Consider the following 16,659-nt stretch of genomic DNA (forward strand, 5'->3'; position numbering starts at 1 on the left):
CCCTAACGGACTAATGATCAATAAAATAATTACTATAAAATGTTCTACACATACATACGGAACTAAACGAAGTAGAACTTCTATTATTTCATGAAAGCAATAACATGTAATCAATCTACTTCATCAAATACGAACGATAAAATGCATGATGGGAAAAACCACAAGTCAAGCAGCTGGTCAAGCCATTGAAGGCAGGGCATTTTCGTCTGAGTACTCCCTCTGCTCGACCCCTGCTGGACGACTGGAGAATCACACCCCACAGAGAATTTCGCTGAAGCTTGCCGAATTTGAGCAAATCAGTTCTTTTCAGAACTTTCTCATTTCCTCTGCACTTCGATCTTCGACGCTCCTGACCAGCAAGGAAGACTACAGGACCCCCAGTGAGAAGAACTCGACCTTGCCAGACGCACTGCGCCGAGGACGCCTTCAATTTGACTCGAGGTTTGTCACGACCATTATGAATTTTCCCGCGACTTGTAAACGAACCATTACTTTAATCGACCATCGACACTTTTTTACATCGCCACAACGACTACTCACCTTCTGATTATCAATTTTATTGAATAAAAAACCGTAAAAGTTGCTTAAAATTGATTAGACGAACGCAAATAATTTGACCTTTTACTTCGTTGAACCGGAAGTGATGGCGGGCATTTTGTTTCGAACGTAATTTTAAAAAGACTTTTCAAAGCAAACCAACCGACGAATTTTCTTTTTAAACGGACACAAATGTACAAAATGACATGTAGAATCGATACTGGTCGACAAACAACAAGTTTCTATCAGTTTCAGAGATCGTTTTTTTTTGTAGTCTATCCACCATCTTTGTAGTTCTCAATTAAATATTCGAATGTAGTTTTTACGGTTTTTAAACCACATTAACCAGTGAAACTCCTTTCTAATTGATCAAATACATAGCAGTTCACATATAATACATTTTGAACGCGTGCCGACCCGTGAGTATTTCCACTGAAGATCAGTTCCAACCTATTTTGTACTTTTTAGGTTTTAAGTTAAATTTTCAGTGTTTAATAATTTCATAGGACACATGTTAAATTTATTTGTGTATAAATGTTTTCATATAATCTATAAGTGTGGCAGCCAGTATGAATATATTTGCAGGAACACACACAGATTTTAAAATGGCTGCTTGGCCTCCTGTTCGCTTTAGGATTGATAACGTTATTATTAGTTTATAAATGTTTTTATGGTCTTGGGCCTTCATATTTGTCTGATATGATTTTAATGTATGATCCCCTGTGGACCCTGAGGTCCTCTGATACAGGCCTTTTGGTTATCCCAAAAGTTAAAACACACGGCAAGGCCTCATTCAGTTTTAATGGACCTCCTCTATGGATTAGCCTCCCAGAGAGCATCTACCATTTCATGTCTATTAAAGTTTGTTTATGTATTTATTTTTGTTTGAATTAAATGTTTTTCCTTTTACATTTTTATTTGTAACTCCAGTTTTCCTCTGAGGGATCTTCCACACCAGTGACTAAACCTTTGTCTGGACAACAGAGAGAGGAGCTGTTTGCTGTTTTTTCCAGAGAACGTTGTGTTTTGTAAGCCATTAAAGAGTTTGGTAAAGGTAAGTTAAATTTGCAGTGTTTAATAATCTATTATAGCAGTGATCCCCAACCTTGTTTCAATAAACTTGATTGCACATTTTTTAAGTTAACGGACAGGTCTTTGAGATGTTGGTGGAGGATTACTGTAGCAACGCCACGCAGAAGGAGGAACAGATGTGTGACATCACACATCCCAGCTTTAATTTAGACACCCATGGATAGAACATTGCATGGCTCTCATCATCCTCCCCCCTTCTGCCACTCATGGTGCAAAAAAGAAAAATGTAGCTATTTTTTTCTGGAAGTAGAAGGCTCCTCTTCTGTCTCCTGGCTGGGCCTTTTCACCTATGCAAAAAAAACTTTCCAAAGACGTTTGTTTTTTACTCATTTTGCTAGCTCCTGGGTTTTATTTTAGCGATAACTTATCACGTGACTGAGAGGAGCACCTTGGTCTGTGTTACTATGGAAGCGATTCTGTAGCATTAATAAAAAGCAAAGTCAAAACCAGAAATGCCTTTTAATTTTCAAGATGAAGCTGCATTTTTTGACTCAAAAATAAAATGAAAAAGCCATCCACCAAAATGCTTTTTCATTTCCTTCTTCAACACTGATTATTCTGTCACTTAATTAAAATTAAAATGAAAATGGTATTTGACATTTCATTTTCAAGACGTTCCATGGTAAATGTGTAGCATAATTCATTTAGAAATGTCTAATTTGACATTTAAAATGGATTAATAGAAATGCTTTTTATTTTCAAAGTGAAGCTGCATTTTTTGACTCAAAATTAAAAAGAAAAAGCAATACTTCAAAATGCTTTATCATTTTATACTGCAACACAGCTTTTTTGTCACTTAATTAAAATGATAAAGAAAATGGTATTTGACATTTCATTTAAAAAAAGGTGCATGGTAAATGTGTAGCATAATTCATTTAGAAATGTCTAATTTGACAATAAAAATGGTTTAACAGAAATGCTTTTTAATTTTCAAAATGTAGCTGCATCAAATAGCTCAAAATTCAAATATAATTCAAATATAATAGCAATATTTCAAAATGCTTTTTCATTTTATACTTCAAACCGCTTATTCTGTGTCATAATTAAAATGAAAATGCAAAGAGGGGATTGCATTTGCATTTTAACATCCACCCTGCAAAACTTGGAGCAATATTCATTTCTTAAAAGCATTAGCAGAGGGGAGGCGGGGCGATGACGTCACTGCTTTCTCCGTGTGTCCGCCTGCTGAAAGACACACGCACCAGGAGCAGACTGTTAGTGGCAGAGAAGAGGGTTTTGTGATGGTTGTGAACTTCTGATGAGTTTGCACAGCTTCTCAGGACTAACTAGCAGCATGTCCGTCTTCTGCGGTCCTCCTCCTGACGCACGCAGACAAGCTTTTTATCTTCGGACCGCCAGCTGCCTTTTCATAGCGGAGCGCGAAGCTCCGATCGCTGAAGGCGGAAATGCTGCTACGATGATCCGAGAAACCATCATATGAATTTGTGTTTCCAGTGGTGTCCAGAACAAAATAAAAACTGATGTAATTCTCACATATTTACAAATTTATTTGCAGCTAAATTTGCTGTTTGACAGCTGGAGCTCCATCAACAGACAGATTTCTCCATGCTAAACGGTTGCTGGTTGGACCAAAAACACTCACTCAGCGTGAAGCTGCAGGAGACTATCTTCATAATGTGCTTTTATTACTGTTATGATTATTATTAAAGGCCTGCTCTGCTTGATCATATGTTTGTAAATCCGTGCGGTCAGACGACGCTGAAGAAGTTGGGTTGGGATTCACAGCTTCTGATTCAAGAGGGAGCTAAAGGAACATTCTGCTGCATTTCTCGCATTAAGATCCAGGAATCCAGGTTTGAGCAGGCCAGGTCCAGCGGTTTGTGAACAGGACCCAGTTTTAGGTGATCTTAATGCGAACACAGACACACCAGGTCTCTCAGCGACAGCGGCCGTACACACGGAGAAAGCAGTGACGTCATCGCCCCACCCCCCCTCTGCTAATGTGTTTAAGAAATGAATATTGCTCCAAGTTTTGCAGGGTGGATGTTAAAATGCAATCCCCTCTTTGCATTTTCGTTTTAATTATGACACAGAATAGGCGGATTGAAGTATAAAATGAAAAAGCATTTTGAAATATTGCTTTTATATTTGAATTTTGAGCTACATTTTCAAAATTAAAAAGCATTTCTGTTAATCCATTTTAATTGTCAAATTAGACATTTCTAAATGAATTTTGCTAGACATTTACCGTGGACCTTTTTTAAAATGAAATGTCAAACACCATTTTCTTTATCATTTTGATTAAGTGACAGAATAAGCTGTGTTGAGGAAGGAAATAAAGCATTTTGAAGTATTGCTTTTTCTTTTTAATTTTGAGTCAAAAAATGCAGCTTCATTTTGAAAATCAGAAAAGCATTTCTATTAATCCATTTTAAAGGTCAAATTAAACATTTCTAAATGAATTATGCTACACATTTACCAGAGAACGACTTGAAAATGAAATGTCAAATACCATTTTCATTTTAATTAAGTGACAGAATAAGCTTTGAGGAAGGAAAAGAAAGCATTTTGGGGGATTGTTTTTTCATTTTATTTTTGAGTCAACAAAATGCAGCTTCTTTTTGAAAATGAAAAAGCATTTCTGGTTTTAACTTTGCTTTTTATTAATGCTACTGAATCGCTTCCATACATTACTGGTGACATAGACGGGTGTGACAGTCACACAGAGAATCGGGCATCTTTTCAAAATAAAACATCTTTCAGATTCAGATATAAATAAACCGGAAGTAAAGTAAGTTATTTATTATTTGCGGCCCGGGGGTTGGGGACCACTGTATTATAGGACACATGTTACATTTATTTGTGTATAACTATTTTCCAATAGTCTGAATATTTAATTTTATGTTTTTGATTATTTGTCTGTGTGGTATAAATGTATTGCTTTATGTATACATAATAGAAATGAGAATTTTATTTTAATGGTGGTTTCATTTTTTTATTTTTTTTTTAGATGCCACGAAAGAAGGGATTTAATATGCGTCGCACCAAAGTGTGTAAGGTTCAGGAAGAAGGTAAAACTTCTGGTTGTGTTTGTCTGGAGCAAATACAGAGGCCTTTGATTTCTGGAATGAAAGTAAGATTGACAAATTCAAGTGATAGTACAACATCGCTTACATGTTGTGTTGTGGCTGCAATCAACCATGTTGTTGCTCCAGTGTGTACATGGAGGGACGCTGATGTTGATAATATTAGAAATGAAGGTGTGCAGTTGGTTTGTTCATTTAATGGAAGTGATGGATGTGTGAACAATTCCGAAAAGTTATTCAAGGTTTCTGAAAAGCTCAGTGTGTTTGGAAGAATTTGGGATGTTGCTATCAATGAGCCTGTGTATTCTGGTGATTCAAAGAGTGAAGATTTTTCACTGTTGTATGAAATGATGCAGGAGCGACTGATGGAGGAAGATCTGTGTTTGTTGGATTTGCAGGGTTTCGTTTGTGCTGTCATTCATCACAAAGAGTATTTTGTTGTGGTTGATTGTGGTGCACGAGATTCATCTGGAATGTTTTCTAATATTGGAACATCTGTGGCTGTCTTCAACAGTTGCTTTAATGACTTGATGTTGCACATTTGGAACTTGAAAAAGTCTTTGAATGCAGAATGGTTTGGCATTAGTTCAATGTTTGTGAAAGAAGCTTCTTGGGACGGGTGTAATAATACATTTGGTTTGGGAGCAGAGGATGCACGTGTGAATCAGTCAGTTTTGGGCAAAAGACAGACTGGTTTTATAAAAGAACATGTTCAGGAGTTAAATGACAAAATTGTGGTTGGCGATAAATGTAAAGTGTTAATGGAATGCAAAAATACATTGAAAATTGGAAAAAAGGGCAGTAATTTAAAAAAAAAATCATCTTCAGTGATTTTAAATGAAAACAATTGTAACAGATTTGACACAGAACGTTGTGTAAGGGGATCTTTTCATCAAGGAGATCGGCAGCTTCAAAACAGAGGTGTGCAGTGCATGGCAATAGCCCTGGTGAGTATGGCTAAACACACGCATCGTAGTGTTTTTGAGTGGGAGGCAACAGACTTGGACCATGTTGTGTTTCTTGGTGATCAGCTTTACTCCTCGGTGTGTGAAAACAAAATCATCCCTGGAAATTTGAAGTTTTTGTCAGTACCTGATTTGCCCATGGATTCTGAAATTGATGGTAAATTATTTAAGTTTGAGTATGGTGAATACGTTTCTGGGATTGTTAATGTGAGTAATGGTAAATTTGTTGACAGTGGTGAAGTGATAACTCTTAAAAAGGGACTGGAGCACATGCTTGTCAAGTATAAAACATGTTTTTTGACCATAGGCAGTAGTACTTGTGCTGTTATTTCAGAAAACGGCCATTATGCTGTGGTGGATTCACATGCACGCAGTGGTACTGGAATGGCAGATGTAAATGGAAGAAGTATTATCATGTACCTTCCTAGTCTTAATGATTTATACAATTATATTTGTTGCCTGAGTATTTCACTTGCAGGGAAAGAAATGGCTTTTGAAATTGCATCCGTTGCTGTTACTGACAATGATCATAGTGAGAAAAATAAACAAAGTGTGCTTGAGAAGGATTGTAAAACTGGATTAAATACTGGGTCACAGTTTGGTTTCGGGTGCAGTTTAGATGTTCAAACTGGTCCCTTACCGTTGCATGAAAGTAACAGAAAGCGTAAGCTTTCTACTGTGCAACGTGAATCAAAGAAGACAAAATGGTATGATGCTAATGAAGCTAGTTTGGATGTTGAGTTTCTTGATGTTTCATCAAAGAAACTTGAGTTTTACCCTGTTGATTTTGATGTTACACAAGCATTGTGTAAACAACTGAATGTGCATTGTGAAAACACTGCTTGTTCTAACCCTCTAGAGGTTGATATGTTGGGAATTCCATGTCAAACTGATCATATAGTAGCCGATGGCAATTGTTTTTTTAGGGCTGTGTCCAAAGTTATTAGTGGTACAGAGAAAAATCACATAAAGTTAAGACGTGCAGTTGTCACACATTTACAAAAGAATGTTGGAAATTATAGTTCTCTTTTGAGATCTGAAAATATGTCTGTGGATGAATATCTCAATGTTTCTAGAATGAGATTTTCTGGTAGTTGGGCTACAGAGGTTGAAATTCAAGCTACAGCTGACTACTTGGGTGTGAGTGTGTATACATTTCACAATGAACGTTGGTTGAAATATGCCTGTCAACGTAAGGCCATATCTAAACAAGGCATATATTTGCAAAATATAAATGAGTGTCATTATGAAGTTGTAACTTGCGTTGAAATGTTTCAGCAGCAGCGTTGTTTTGGGTTGTGTAAATCTATGGAAAAAAATAATTTGGGTCATAATATGAGGCAACGCAAAAGAGACTCAGAAATGCTGTCAGAAGGAGATTGCAAGAGTGTTAAACATGGCAGGTCTGAAGTTGGTGATTGTAATGAAGTTTTGTTTAGTGCATTGGTTAACAATGATCACCAAAACAGTGAAATTTATCAAAGTAACAATTTAGTTGAAAATGCTTTCAGTTTTTATCCATTGTCGTTTGAGAGTACAGTTTTGTTGTCAAAACATATTGATTTAGATTTTGTGAAGCAGTATGAAGACATTCCAACTAATAATGTAACGCTTGGTTCTATTTGTAAGACAGAGGTCACATTAAATGATGGCAATAGTTTTTTTCGTGCTATTTCTCGAGTCATTAGTGGATCTGAAAATTGTCATAGAAGAGTTCGACTGGCTGTTGTTAAGTTTATGCTAAAGAACAGTGACATTCATATGAAGTTGCTGGAGAAAGGATATGCCACAGTGTCTGAGTACATTCAAAAGTCACGTATGAAATATGTTGGCAGTTTTGTATGTGAGATTGACATTCAAGCTACTTCAAATGTTTTGGGAGTAGAAATTTTTGTACACAATGGTAGCATATGGAGAAAGTATAACCCTGTAAATAAAATACTTGGAAATCAAGCAATTTATTTGCGAGAATGTGGTGAGAAATATTACGAGGTTGTTGTTTGTGTTCATTGTAGTGGTAAAATTGGGTGTGCCAATTGGTGTAAAAGCAATAGTATTTGTTCTGAGAAACCACTGTTAAGATGTCGTTCTTTTCAACCACATAATGTTAGTTGTGATTCAGTTGGTGAATCTTCCTTTTCAAAGTATCTAAAAAAAAGGAGATCTTTTTACCACAAAATGCAATATCAAACAAGTGAACTGCATAAACAGAAGAAAAAAGATATGAGTAAAAGGAAATATGCATCTGATTCTTTGCGTAGATCCAGAGCATTAGAATTGAGTAAAAATAAATATAGGGAAAATGCTATGCATAAAATGTGGGTTAAAGAACGTAGTTCTGCAAAATACAGAACTGATGATTTACACAGACATCGTGTTAAAAATGGGAGTAAAAGCAAGTATAAATTTGATTTGTTACACAAACATAATGTTAAGGAAATGAGTAAAAGAAAATATCAGATTAATGTTACTCATAGAGAAAATGTTAAAGCACTGAGTTCTAGAAAATATCAGAGTAATGTTACTCATAGAGAAAATGTTAAAGCACTGAGTTCTAGAAAATATCAGAGTAATGTTACTCATAGAGAAAATGTTAAAGCACTGAGTTCTAGAAAATATCAGAGTAATGTTACTCATAGAGAAAATGTTAAAGCACTGAGTTCTAGAAAATATCAGAGTAATGTTACTCATAGAGAAAATGTTAAAGCACTGAGTTCTAGAAAATATCAGAGTAATGTTACTCATAGAGAAAATGTTAAAGCACTGAGTTCTAGAAAATATCGTCAAGATCCTCACTTTAGGAAAAGTGTGTTGGATGGGATGAAATTGAAGCGACAATTGAATAAAAAACAGTTGGAAGAGTTTGATGTTGTTATGAAACAATTTTTGGATAAAGTTAAAGATGGACCTGGGTTTGTTTGTTGTGTATGTCATAGGTTGTTATTTGAACATCAAGTATTACATTGTAAAAAAGAGTTGTACAGTAATGCAGGACTTGGACTTATCGCTGATCAATGTATCACTTCTGGTTATTTGCATATCTGCAATGCAAACTGCTCAAAAAATTGTGAATGGATGAAAACATCAAGAAGCAAATTGTGGATTTGTTACACGTGTCATGCTAAAATCAAGAAAGGTAAAGTACCAGCTGAAAGTGTTAAAAATAACTTAGAACTTGAACCTATACCAGCGGAATTGGCATGTTTAAATCAATTAGAACAACATCTAATAGCGTTACATATTCCATTTATGAAACTGTTAGCATTGCCCAAAGGTGGACAGAATGGCGTGCATGGACCTATTACTTGTGTTCCTGCAAATACTGAACAAACAACTTATTTGTTACCACGCATGTCTATTGAGGGTTCTCTTGTGCCTGTGAAATTAAAACGGAAGCTTACTTATAAAGGACATTATGAATATCAGTATGTTGATACGGAACGTGTTAAGCAGGCTTTACAGTTTTTACAAACCCATAATTATTATTATAACAACGTGAAATTTAATAATGATTGGATTAATGGTTTTTGTAAAGAAACATCTGATGTGGTAGAAAAAGATGTTGAATGCACTGCAAATGTTGACGATTCAAATGTTTTAGGAGATGAACTTCTGCATGATAGACAGCAGCATTGCATGTTCCAGGACACTTGTCTAATGCCAGTAGACATTGGTCAAGAGGCTTTGGATCAATATTTTGATCACATTTTGAATGTAGCTCCCGCTGAAGGCAATAGTCCGGTGAAGTTGTTGTCCGATATTACAAATGAGGCTAAGTGTTTTCCTGTGTTGTTTCCTAAGGGTGGACCAACATATCATGATGGAAGACAACATCCTTTAACTCTATCACGATATTTTAACAACAGGATTCTTAATGCTGATTGTCGTTTTGCACAAAATGTGGAATATATTTTTTTTGCCCAATATATGACAGAATTAGAAAAGGTCGTTTCAAATGTTTCGATTGCAGTAAGAAAAGGTAAGTATAATTTTAAAAATAAACGAGTAGTTACTGGAGAGTTGTTGAAAAGTGATGATTCTATTAAAAGGATGTTGGAATTTGATGATGGGTACCGATTTTTAAAACCAATTAGAGGTACGCCAGCTTTTTGGCAGGCGGCCCAGAAAGACCTCATGGCTTGTGTGAGGCAGCTTGGAATCCCCACATGGTTCTGTTCATTTTCTTCAGCTGATATGCGTTGGAAGAATTTACTTTCCTGCATTCTGAAGCACGAAGGTAGAACTGAAACTGTGGAGCAGTTGGAATGGGCAGACAGATGTGAGCTTTTGCGTCGTAATCCTGTCACTGCTGCTCGGATGTTTGATTTTCGTTGGCATTGTTTTCTGAAAGAGGTTCTTATGTCGCCTGCATGTCCTATAGGAAAAATTAAGGATTATTTTTATAGGGTGGAGTTTCAGCAACGAGGCTCACCACATCTTCATTGCCTGTTTTGGATAGAGGATGCACCTGTAATTGACAGAAATACAGATGCTGAAGTGATTGCATTTATTGATCGTTATGTGACTTGTGAGTTACCATCAAATATTGACTTACTGGAAATTGTAACATCTGTGCAAAAACACTCTGAAACACATGCGAAAACATGTAAAAAAAAAGGAACTGTGTGTCGTTTTAATTTTCCTAGACCACCTTCTGCGCGTACATTCATATCACGTAGCACAAGTGCTGAAGAGACACAGTCTTGTCAATGTGTGTTATCACAGAAAGAGTCTTGCAACTGTAAAGAAAATGCACAGACACCGCAATTGAAGAAAAAAGAGGCTTCTGCATTGATTGCACACATTAAAGCTGCTCTCTCAACTGATGGGCCAACTTATGACAATGTTGAGGATTTGTTTGAATCTGTTGGGTTAAACCAAAGCACATTTGAAACTGCATATAACTGTTGTGCTCGGAAAACCCATGTTGTGCTGAAACGTCAACTTAAAGAAGTTTGGATTAATCAATATAGCAAGCCACTGTTAAAATGCTGGAATGCTAATATGGATATACAGTTTGTTGTCGACGCATACGCATGTGTTGTGTACATCATTTCTTACATCTCTAAATCAGAGAAGGAAATGGGTTTATTATTGCAGTGTGCACAAAAGGAAGCATGCAGGGATGGAAATGCTTCTGCCAAAGAGAGTCTAAAAACATTAGGCAGTACATATTTGCACAACAGAGATGTATCTGCTCAAGAAAGTGTTTATAGACTGACAAATGCACATTTGAAAGAGTGCTCTCGGAAAGTTGTGTTTCTTCCTGTTGGTGAAAATACTGTTAAAATGAGTTTACCGTTAAAAGTACTTAAAGAAAAAGCATCAAAGCATTCTGTTAGCACAGATGATATGTGGATGACAAGCATTGTGGATAGATATAAGAACAGACCTAAGAGTGATGATTTTCCTTCAATGTGTTTAGCAGTATTTGCTTCCGAATTTCGTGTGTTGTCAAAAAATGAAAGTGCTGCTAAGCGAATAAAGTTGAACAACAACACTGGATATGTTGTAAAAAGAACCCGCACACAACCTGCTGTTGTACGTTACGTTAAGTTCTCTGAAACAAAACAGCCTGAATTGTTTTATCAAAGCAATCTGCAGTTGTTTTTGCCATACTACAGCGATAGCCAGCTGAAACCTCAAGGTTTTGAAACGTATCAAGACTTTTTTCATAAGGGCACGATAAGACTTGGTAATTCAGGTCTGCAGTTGGTAAAGTCCGTGGTAACATTAAACAGAAGTAAATTTGAAATTGATGGTGATAAATTGGTTAATGCTCAGCAAGGGATAGATAATGCTGGTGTAGTTGAAGATGCCTGGTGTGAATTATGCCCTGAGCAAGAATTGGAAAGACTTGAGTGTCAAGAGTTGTTGCAGAACCAAAAAAGTGTCGATGATGAACAGGAATTTGATATTCCTGATTTAAGAGTTTCTGCTCAACATAGCCATTTCTTTCAACTGAATAACACAAAAATGCCTCGTAGTGATGGCTTGGCTTTAATTCGCTCTTTAAATGAAATTCAGATGGATATTTTTTACCAAGTGAGAAAATGGTGTGTGGAAAAGGTTTTGGGAAAAAAGCCAGAACCATTCCACCTGTTCATAACAGGAGGTGCAGGGACTGGTAAAACTCACCTAATTAAAGCAATAAAATATGAATCAAATAGACTATTGTCTCCTCTTTGTCGTCATGTAGATGACATCTGTGTTTTGTTGACGGCTCCCACAGGAATTGCTGCGTTTAATGTACAAGCAAGTACTATACACAACACTTTTTGTATTGGTAAAGATGTCCGCTTACCTTACACACCACTGGGTGAGGAAAAATTAAATTCTTTACGTGCCATTTACAGCAGTTTACAGATTTTGATAATTGATGAAATATCCATGGTAGATCATAATTTATTAGCATATATTCATGGGCGTCTGAGGCAAATAAAGCAAACTGGTAACTCTGCATTGTTTGGAAATGTTTGTATTATTGCAGTTGGGGATTTCTTTCAATTACCTCCAGTGAGAGGAAAACCATTGTATGTAGAAAATGTGGGTATGGATCTTTGGTGTGGTGTGTTTGAAATTGTTTGCCTAGAAACCATTGTACGCCAAAAAGATCAGGAATTTGCCAAATTACTCGGCAGAGTTAGGACACGATGCAAAGGTACTGAAATGTTAAAAAGTGATATCCAACAATTGAAGTCACGTGAAACGGGAGAAGGCAGCTCTGCTTTACATATTTTCCCAACTAATGGTCAAGTAAATCAACATAATTTAACCCATCTACACTCATCCTGTCCAGAGTATGTAACTATTAAAGCTCAAGATTATGTAAATTGTAAGGAAACAGGTAGACAAGTGTTACTAAGTGGTAATCATTCAAATGCTAACAATACTTGTCTAGCAGAAAGACTTCTTTTGGGGAAGAATGCACGTGTCATGCTCTGTAAAAATGTTGATGTGGCAGATGGTCTTGTCAATGGTGCATGTGGAATTGTGACTGATATTGTCTATAGAAACTCTGACTTTCCACAAATTGTTTTTGTGAATTTTGATAATAAAGACATTGGAAGACAACGGAAGAAACAGTATGAAAATCATCCAGGGCTTGTCTCAGGTTCTGTAGCCATTGTTCCAGAAGAGGAACGAGTCACAGGAAGAGGTGGTCTGAGACGTCAGTTTCCTCTAAAACTTGCTTGGGCTTGTACTGTTCATAAAGTTCAGGGTCTTACCATTGATAATGTTGTTGTGTCTTTGAAAAAAACTTTTGCTCCTGGGCAGGCTTATGTTGCATTAAGCCGCGTAACAAGTTTGTCTGGTTTAATTATTCAAGATTTTAAGGAACAGGCCATTTACTGTAACAAAACAGTTTCTGAATATGTGGCAAACATGCCTCAATATCTGATAAATAAAGAAAATCTCACTTCTAGTTCATGTGAATTCAGCATTTTCCTCATGAATGTGCAAAATTTACAGTGGCATGTAAAGGACTTAGCTTTGTGCACAAAACAGTTACATGTTAACTGCATAGCTGTAACTGAAACATGGCTTCCAAATGCACCTTTAACTGATGCATTGAACATCAGTGGGTATAATTTTTATAGTATGCCACGCTCACTGTCTTATAGTGGAGTAGATCCTAGACTGAATGTGATTAAAGGCTTAAAACATGGTGGTGTTGGAATGTACACCGTTGAAAATATCCTGTTTGAACATGTAGAGATACAAAATGTAGATATTGAATGTTTAGTGCACAGATTTATTACATCAAACATAGTCGTGGCAGTTCTGTATCGTCCACCATCATATGCCATTTCATTATTTAGAGAGAACCTTAAGAAATTAGTTGATCTTTTGGAGCCCCTGGGTGATACCATTGCTATAATGGGTGATTTTAATGAAAACTTAGTAAACTCTAAGACAATAACTGATTTCATGGCACATAAAGGTTTCATTCAACTGGTTTCTGAAAACACAACGTTAAAAAATACGATAATCGATCATGTGTACTTAAAAACAACAAACTATAAAGTCGAATGTACAGTTGTACAAACATACTTTAGTGATCATGATGGGGTTCTTTGTCGTTTTACACATGTAAGTGACTGTTGATGATTGTGGCAAAGGAGAAAGGGAGAGATGGCGACATCTTTATCTCTTTTAAGTCACAAATGTCTGACTTAATATAAAACGTCAAATGTTGAACTCAATACATGCTGGTGTCAGTTGTTGTGGCGAAGGAGAAAGGGAGAGATGGCGACATCTTTATCTCTTTTAAGTCACAAACGTCTGACTTAATATAAAACGTCAAATGTTTAACCAAATACATGCTGGTGTCAGTTGTTGTGGCGAAGGAGACGGGGAGAGATGGTGACATCTTTATCTCTGTTAAGTCACAACGTCTGACTTAAATTAAAACGTCAAATGTTTAACCAAATACATGCTGGTGTCAGTTGTTGTGGCGAAGGAGACGGGGAGAGATGGCGACATCTTTATCTCTTTTAAGTCACAAACGTCTGACTTAATATAAAACGTCAAATGTTGAACTCAATACATGCTGGTGTCAGTTGTTGTGGCGAAGGAGAAGGGGAGAGATGGCGACATCTTTATCTCTTTTAAGTCACAAACGTCTGACTTGATATAAAACGTCAAATGTTTAACCAAATACATGCTGGTGTCAGTTGTTGTGGCGAAGGAGACGGGGAGAGATGGTGACATCTTTATCTCTGTTGAGTCACAACGTCTGACTTAAATTAAAACGTCAAATGTTTAACTAAATACATGCTGGTGTCAGTTGTTGTGGCGAAGGAGACGGGGAGAGATGGTGACATCTTTATCTCTGTTAAGTCACAATCCTCTGACTTTATGGAAATATGGTTTCTTTTCCTGCATCATGAATACATATAAGGCATTACAAATTTACATTTTTTTCTGTAGTTAGCAATTGAGTAAAGAATCAAAATCCTTTTTTTGCATATTTCTAAATTTCAAACCATCTGATTTACAAACATATTACAAGTACTCAAAAAGTACTTCAGAAAGTAATTGAAATTTATGTATCTATTGCATTCCTATGGCCTAGTTATTCATGATGCAGGTTTTGCTTTCCTTGCCATGTGACTTCAAAAAAGCAAAAGACATTGGTAATGGTACTCCCAGTTACTGGGATGGGGTTCGATTCCCTACAATGTCCGTGTTCTGAGGTCACATAAACATTTTTTTAATGTCAGTGAATATATGTCTTCATGAATTAACTTTTTTAATCAGAGAAATTTCTATAAATCTCGCCATAGGAGAATCCCCACCGCACCCACCCAGACTAGAACATCAACGGGGTCCACTTCACAGCCGTGAGGCTGCAAAGTTAAACTCCAGCTTCCCCAGAAAGGGCAACAACCACAGACCAAGCCGACAAGCCCTGGCAGAAAAAATCCGCACAAGAAACACTGCAGTCTGTTCCAAAAAAATATATAGTTTTGCCATTGCCTTGCAGATCACAGTAAAAGTGATTTAGTTTTCCAGTAATGTCAGTCAAAACTGCAAGTTCAAATTTACCATATTCTTATTCATACTCACCATATTCAGCAGACATCTCTAATAGCACCTTGAAAATCCTGTGCTGTTTTGCTTTGCAGCTGAGGTTTTTTATGATTTTCACAATAGGAGTCATTATGTGTCCAGAGCCAATCACTTCTGCACATAAGGCCTGCTGGTGAATGAAGCAGCAGTAATGCAGACATTTTGGAAAGTCTGGGTCAGCTTTACAGTGAGTGATGAAACCTGTTTGTCTATTGATCATAGCAGGAGCCCCGTCTGCAGGTATGGCTACCAACTTTTCTAATGGTACCTTTTTCTGCACAAAAACTCCTTCACCGTGTTATACATTAAAACTCCTCTTGTAGTTGTCTGTTAGGGCAGTTGTGTCAATCATGTTAAATGTAGCTTGCAGCTCCAGAAACCAGAAGGAAGACTGAAGCCAAACGGTTCGAGCAGGGCGTTGTTCTTGGGGCGGTCGCCCATGCCAGGCGGTCGCACGTGCTCGGGCCCGCTAAATGCTACTTGTAGCTTTAATTATTATTATTTTTCTTCTGCCGGAAGAATCGCATTTTTGAGGCCTTTAACATACCCCAAAACTCACCAAATTTGGCACACACATCAGGAGTCGTGAAAAATTTCGTATTTTATGGGAAATTGGCATGGGTGCGCAAAAATGGCTCGACAGCGCCACCTACAGTGACTTTTGTCCCGACGCCCCGCATACGCTTTAACGTACAAGCTTGATTTTTACAGGGCATGTTCTTCAGATGGAGACCTACAAAAAAGTCTGAAAGGACCCACCTGTCACTCGCACAGGAAGTCTGATATATTGAGGTCAATATGTCATTTTTGCTCTATTTTGGACATTTGCAGGCCTCCTTCTAGAACGAACTCCTCCTAGAGATTTGTGAATAATGACTCCAAACTTTGGTTTTGTAAACTATACACATGTCCGATGTTAAATTGCAAAGCTTTTAAGTTTTTACAGAAGTTTGTGGCCGTGGCGGCGCGTAGAAATTTGATGTTGTTTCGAAAACACGCCATGAAAAGAAAAATGGCCATAACTCAGCCATGCATATTCCAATCTGATCCAAAATTGATATGCATGATTGTAGTCTGACTCTGAACACATCTGCAGTGAAAGAATCCGGAAAAAGTGTAGCGCCACCTGCTGGCAAGATGAAATGACATGTTTTACTTGGAGCATCACTGCTCTGAGTAGGATGAGCCGACACACCTGAAAATGACATCCACCTGTTGAAAAGCCATTGAAGTTTACTCTGACAAAAAACCATAACTTTCAATGCGGGGGTGTGGTCGTGACAGAGCGGCAAAGTTGGGCATCTCGCCATGCACACAAAAGTTGCTCTCACGTGCACATTCCTTGTCCAATCTCACTGAAATTCAATGGATATGATGAAGCTTCTATTCTGAACCCATGGATATGACAATCTTGGACGAGCTCTATAGCGCCACCTAGTTAT

The 16,659-nt window shown here is 37.1% G+C and overlaps 1 long non-coding RNA gene across 1 annotated transcript; it reads left to right on the top strand.

The window, feature by feature from the left end:
- Nucleotides 1-217: 217 nt before the first annotated feature.
- On the top strand, nt 218-7,879 carry LOC144988899 (uncharacterized). The gene is made up of 3 exons (XR_013652972.1): nt 218-441; nt 1,468-1,591; nt 4,601-7,879. It is a non-coding gene; the product is annotated as an uncharacterized LOC144988899 (long non-coding RNA).
- Nucleotides 7,880-16,659: the final 8,780 nt, after the last annotated feature.

Source organism: Oryzias latipes, chromosome 21, assembly GCF_053564925.1.
Source record: "Oryzias latipes strain Hd-rR chromosome 21, Olatipes_Hd-rR_3.1".
Lineage (NCBI taxonomy): Eukaryota > Metazoa > Chordata > Actinopteri > Beloniformes > Adrianichthyidae > Oryzias > Oryzias latipes.